Source organism: Berghia stephanieae, chromosome 4 (assembly GCF_034508935.2).
Source record: "Berghia stephanieae isolate SIO BIC M18660-M18661 chromosome 4, UCSD_Bste_1.3, whole genome shotgun sequence".
NCBI classification, from domain to species: Eukaryota; Metazoa; Mollusca; class Gastropoda; order Nudibranchia; family Aeolidiidae; genus Berghia; species Berghia stephanieae.
The window spans coordinates 66,884,457-66,890,927 of NC_088363.1; the positions used below are offsets into that span (position 1 = coordinate 66,884,457).

The 6,471-nt window shown below is 34.9% G+C and overlaps 1 long non-coding RNA gene across 1 annotated transcript; it reads right to left on the minus strand.

The window, feature by feature from the left end:
• Positions 1-4,101: 4,101 nt before the first annotated feature.
• Positions 4,102-5,571, minus strand: LOC144972083 (uncharacterized). Its single transcript, XR_013645259.1, has 3 exons — positions 5,243-5,571; positions 4,589-4,704; positions 4,102-4,221 (listed from the first exon to the last, which is right to left on the minus strand). It is a non-coding gene; the product is annotated as an uncharacterized LOC144972083 (long non-coding RNA).
• Positions 5,572-6,471: the final 900 nt, after the last annotated feature.

Sequence of the window (6,471 nt, forward strand, 5' to 3'; positions counted from 1 at the left end):
GAGGTAATAAGAACAGCCTGTGTTTCGAAAGCGACGAGGAAAATACAGTATCGGTAACCCGCAACAAATTCAATGTCATTGTAACGATATCACAACATCTCTCCATCAACATTGGGTCATTTTGGTCACCTCTTATTTTTGGCCGAACAATACCTATCAAACGTACCAGGGACCGTTCCCGTGTAGAGTGTGTGAAGCGTTGTTAGTGCATACGTACTCTATAGATAGTATACGCTTGGCTAAGAAGCTCACAACATTGCCATCCGGAAGTATAACGGACCAACACACAAAACTTTGTTAAACCTTAAACGTTTATAGTCTGGATAATACAGTTAAGTGAGAATTACTCATAAACGCGGATGGCAAAAACCAATAACAAAGACCAGAGTGACGTCAACTTCATTCTTTTGACCTAAAAAAATACCGATGATGGTCCCTTTCGATTTTGGTAAACTTTTGATATGATCTTCCAGAATACTTGTCCTATCCAAAAATGTATTAAAACCTTAGAAAGCAATTTGTTAACATTTAGGCCTAAAATTTGCGTATCTGCCTCGGACTTATCAGGGACCACGACGGTTCATTAAAAGTACCATGCGAGAAATAGTTCAGTCACTCTTCATTGATAATTTTCAGCTAACTTCATAGTCTCAAGTGTACAAATTAAACCTTTCTTTTCCTTCTTTTTTTTTTTTTTTTTTTTTTTTGATTTGTTTTTGTTTGTGTGTTTGTTTTGTCTTGATTCTTGTTTGTTTTTTTTTTTTGTTTTTGTTTTGTTTTTTGTTTTTTTTTCTTGGGGCTGGATTTTTTTTCTCTTTTCTTTCCTTTCCTTTCTTTTTTTTCTCCTCGTTGTTGTTTGTCTTTGTTTTGTTTTGTTTTGTTTTTTTTTTTTGTTGTTGTTTTTGTTTTGTTTTGTATTTTTTGTTCTCTGTTTGCTTTTTTGGATTAATTTCTTTATTTGTTTGTTTCTGTATCTGCAACATTGTCGATTTTCTTTTTAAAAAATAGCTTACCGAAATTAACAAGCCAATAGGGTTCAACAGTCGTGACGTCACTTCGCTAATAATGACGCATAGTAACTTAGTAACTAGTTCTAAACTATCGGAACAATAGCGGATGCCCTTATGAAATACTTCTCCGACGAGCATGAAAGTGTATCCAGAGGAGACAAACATAAATCTGATCATGTTTTGACTTTTATACATTCTGATCACATGACATGTGAAAAAGGTCTAGCCAGCAAGAAGAATATAAAGTACCGATTTTCTTTGTTTACAACCAAGCTGCTCATTGCTGTGCATACGTGACATCAGACTATTGAATCATATTAATGTAATATTAATGACACATTTGCGTCTGTCTATGATGAGATAGTTGAACGAGAGAAAACTTGTCCAAGTATGTACATAGTGGTTTGTACCATGTATAGTTTCGTGAACCTTATAAACAAGATAAGTCAATAGATAATACGTCACAGTCCGTGTCTCTTTACATATAAGTTCAGGTCAGCATATCCGTATTCGTATCAAATCAAATTTATGTAAACAATATCGTATTATTTTATCGGGTGTCCATTCAAAAAGACGGAAGCTTCTGGGATAAGTTGCCATTCGTCGTTACAGTCCGTTCCCTTAATGGAAAAATTGTGCAAATCGTGTAACCAGCAGGAAATTTTCACACAAAGTGCAGAATTTTATGAGAATTTCGAAAATAGGTGGCTCCAAGTTGAAATATAGCTGGAACCACGAGTTATTGCCCTTTAAAGGTGACAAAATACATTTTTTCAACATTTTATTTTTTTTTCTCAAAAAATTACGGTTTTATAAATATTTTATAATGATGTGGTTATTTTGCTATTCCCTTGCGCACTTTGGACTCAGAAAATATTTTTCCATTTGAATTTTATTGAAATATATAAGAAAATACGAAATTCAATTGGGATTTTTCAGGAAATTAAAAAAAATATATATCTCCTTCCTGGAAACTGTTTAAATGGTTTAGAATCTGACATATATTTGAAATGCCATGCATTTCAAAAACATTTTTAATCTTCACATCCTCTAAAATCAAGCAATATTAATTTGATTTTAAAAAAACAAACAATAATAGACAATTCAACTGCCAAAGCAAGTACCCCTTCTCCTCCCGACACACACGTACAATCACTCTCAAACATAAGAGTACAATGTATCTCTATCATATAGCAAATAACACGTTTAAATTTATATATATATTGTACAATACATATTTATTCAATGAAGAATTGAACCATTTAAAACATTTTTTTTGTGTACATATTTAACAGCAGCATTATTATAGATTTACATCCCTTTTTTTAAATTACATTGTTGAAAACATACAATTGAAAAACGTGTTTAAAGTCAATTATTGTCTCTAGAACATTGACCATTGCAGGCACATAACAGAGTACATGGAAGAGATGCCTTAACACAATTGCATCTTTTGGAGCATCCCTTTGATGAACAGTTACATTTAATCAGATTTTGTGAGGCATGTGTAAGGTCAGTCAAAGTGGACCACTTTGGCATCCCATCTTCTTTCCAACCAAAATCTGATTTGGAAGGAAGACTAGGGTCTTTAGCAAGAGAGCGTTTCCATACATAACCAGCTTGGTAAACTGCTCGATTTAAATGCTGTTTGAGAGCTTCACGAGTTGGCGGCATATTGTCTCGAAGGCGTGACTTTTTTGTAAAAAGTTCACGCCGGCATTCATTGACAGCAGATAAGTTGGTTGCTCTGTCAAACAACAAACAGACAAATCTCTGGATGATGTTGAAATACTTGTCTCTTTATAGAACTGGCAAATTCTTTTACTAGTTTCAGCTGTAATATCTTTTACCCTAGCATAGGAAATTGATAAACCCAGAGCAGACAGTTTATCAATAAGACCTTTCTTTCTGGTTTTGGCAAAAACCATGACTCCTAAATAAACGGGGATTGGGGTTTCCTTGGACAACTGTTTTCTAGTGCTACCTGAATTTTGCGGGCTTTTGTTGTTGTGGTTCAACATGATATACTGTGAAATTGTCATGGTATGTCGATTCTGATGACCTAAACTTAGCGAACACTGACCACTTCAAATGCCATTCACAATTTTCACTAATTTGTGTGGTACACTATTGACAATGCTATCATGATCTATATTGAGGGGTGATATGAATGTATGATTTCTTATTTCTGCTCTTATAATATCAACGGCTTTTTGTATTGCAAGATCATCATTTGAATCTAAATCGGAAATAGCTGCTTGTGAAATAATATTCCCCTCTTTGAAAGTAAGCAAGACTTCCCGCCCATCCCTGTATTCCATTAAAGAAGGAACTCTCGATAGTTAATTTTCTTTGAATCTAGTTTTATGTACATATACATCCGACAAATTTATGGCATTTAATTTTGACAAAAGTAAATTGTAGAGATCATTCAGCTTAAACACAACATTTGTGTCTGTGCGAGCTTGTTGTTGATCAATAAAATTGACAATATCCTGTTTGCATTCTGCAATGTGTGTTTTGTATTTGTTGTCTGAAGTATTTTTACATCTAAAATCGTCTGCTCTTCTGTGGAACAGTATAAGGCAAGGCTTATGATACTTTGTTTCCACCGCAATAAGATCACCCTCACCAAATACTCTAAGAATACTTGTTTCTGAAAGAAGGACAGCTTCCTAGTAGACTTTTTGTGAAAGAGCAGGAGTCCGGACCTCAGTCAATTCCCCTTCACAACCCTTACAAAACAAGCAGTGTTTGCTTATATGTGATGTGTTTAATGTGCCTCTTGTATCAGGACTTGCAACTGCTTCACTATTACATTGATTTATCTTCTTTGCAAGCCTTTTGAGTTTTGATTTATGAAACCTGTGTCTGCAATTCTTATGGTAAAGTCCATCATTGTCTCTCAAAAAACTAGCAAGACATTTCACAGGTTGGTTAATATTGAATTTCAATGCTATTGGCAATCTACCTGAGTCATGAAAAAGTTTGATATCCTCAGAAATGGCAACATAAGTGTCTTCAATACAATTTAACGTGGTTGCTTTTTTAGGGTTTGTGAGAGGAGAATTTTCAATGGTTTCTTGACAAAACAGGCACTTCGTCCAGTCAATTTCAGGGGAAGCTTGATCGAGTCTTGGAACTTTGTTCAGATTTTTACAGTCGACAATGGATGTCTGCCGCTTCTTTCCTCCTGCCATATTAGCGCATTCTAGGAAGGAAAGAAAAATAAATCAAAACCCCATGACATACTCAAGAGACAATATTTAAAGTTATTTCCTACAAAGTGTGAATTACGTAGTTTCTCAAGTTACAGAAAATGTTACCATCTTAAGGCGATATAGGGTAGCTTGAGAGATGACAGAATGAACAAGTTTGTGTGCGTGCGAGTGTGTGTGTGTGTGTGTGTGTGTATGCGTGTTAGTGTGTATTTGTGTGTGTGTTTGCGTGAGAAAGGTTAAACACATATTAGTTGACGGGGCTTGGATAGCTCAGTGGTAAGATTCTCTGCAAAACAACAATAAAACAACAACAACAACATCAACACACACATACAACGAACACATACTTCCAAATACCTGTTAGAATGGAACTTTAGTCCTTGCAATCTTGACCATTCAACAAATCAAACTAGCATTCCCATTTGACGAGGTCCCCAGGCATGATGCTTTTAAGGAAACAAAGGACTGTGAGGCTGGCAAGTAGAAATATAACAAACAAGTCAATACATTGTTTAAAAAAACCAAACCTGAACATGCAAAAGGTAAAGCAATGTGTGTGAATATTAGCGTGTATTGGTAGAATTGTGTGTGGAGATGTTCTTTTTTGATCAACTGAGTTAATAATAAATTAGTTATGATTTTTTCTTTCTCGGTCAGCAGTAATGATAAACACCGTTATTCTATCATCAATCATCGACAGGCTAATCTATATCTAATCGAATCTAAAAGGGTCTAAATTTAGTACTGACATAGCACATGTAACTTATATTATACTAAGATAGAAAAATATTTTCAGATCCAAGCATGGGCCATAATCTTACTCTATCTTTTGCATCCTGGGGGCTTATGATATGACTGTGACTCAGCTTTGATCTGACCCAATTCTTTTTTCACAACTCAATTCTTTTGTCATACATTGCGCAATACTTATCGCACTAGCATGCGCATAAAGTAAAATAACATCACGATGATATAAGACATTTATAATAGATGAAAAAGATTGTTCCTTACCTTTTCAATGAATATCGATTGCACAAAATAAAATTGTAGTTTGTTGACATCGTTCAAAAGACAAAACTCATTCTCTCAGTTATTTTTTAGACAACACATGATGCCATTGTCGGTAGATGGAGCTGTCGTTATCTCGAAGGGAGAGGCGGTGACAGATGACAAAACCGCATTTCGATTTAGCATTATTGTACTGTACACAATGGTTGAAAGAAACCTCTTTAACTGCTTTAAATATTTTTTTTAGTCTCTTGTTGTTGTTTTTTTCGTTTACAGGCGCTAAGACATCCTAGTACATACTTAGTAAAGGATAGGTCGACCTAATGACTCATAGTTTTGTTTGCACGGGCAAAAAAGGACAATTTTTATTGGGGTTTTTTCTGCGGTCAGAAGACCAAAAAAAAATGTTTTAAAATAATTAAAAGCTATATTTTTGGTAAATAATAATGGAAAACATTAAAACAAAAATATCTCCACGATCAAAAACACATCAAGATGTTCTTAATGGGTGAGAATGTTTTTTAAAAAATACTTTTATCATCGAGCGCCAAAACGTCACAAAGTGCGCGTTTTCACTAGACTTTACGACGAATTTTAAGGTCTTTTCAATAAAAATGGTATTTGGAGCCACCTATTTTTCGAATCTTCATAATTTTCTGCACCAATTTGTATACTTAGTTTGCTGGTTACAAAAAGTGCACAAAAAGCACGGAACTTGCCGCTAAGAAAACGGACTATTACGGATTTTAAGAAGGATAAATATCGGTTACTTATTGTAAAGTATGTAAAACTAACAGCATATCATCATCTTCCTCCTCCTCCTCCTCCTCCTCCTCCTCCTCCTCCTCCTCCTCCTCCTCCTCCTCATCATCATCATCATCATCATCATCATCATCATCATCGTCTTCGTCGTCGACGCCACCGTTATCAAGGTGTGGATAAGTACCTTTAGTAGTTAAAGGTATTTTAAGCTAAAGTTTAGTAATTTACGATTACGATCTACTTGTACAAGAAGGACGTCGGACAGGCTATAATTTGTAATGTCTGAAATGGAATGCTTTTTCCATATGCCCTGCTAAGCACATAAATTAAGCATTACGATGCGCGTTTAGCATAATGAAACAAGGGTAATACACTCATTAAAAACGTGCATCATTATTTTGTTTGTCATCAACACCACCACCATCAACACAACCAGCTTTATTTCCTGCTCCACCGCCACATCTCTTTTA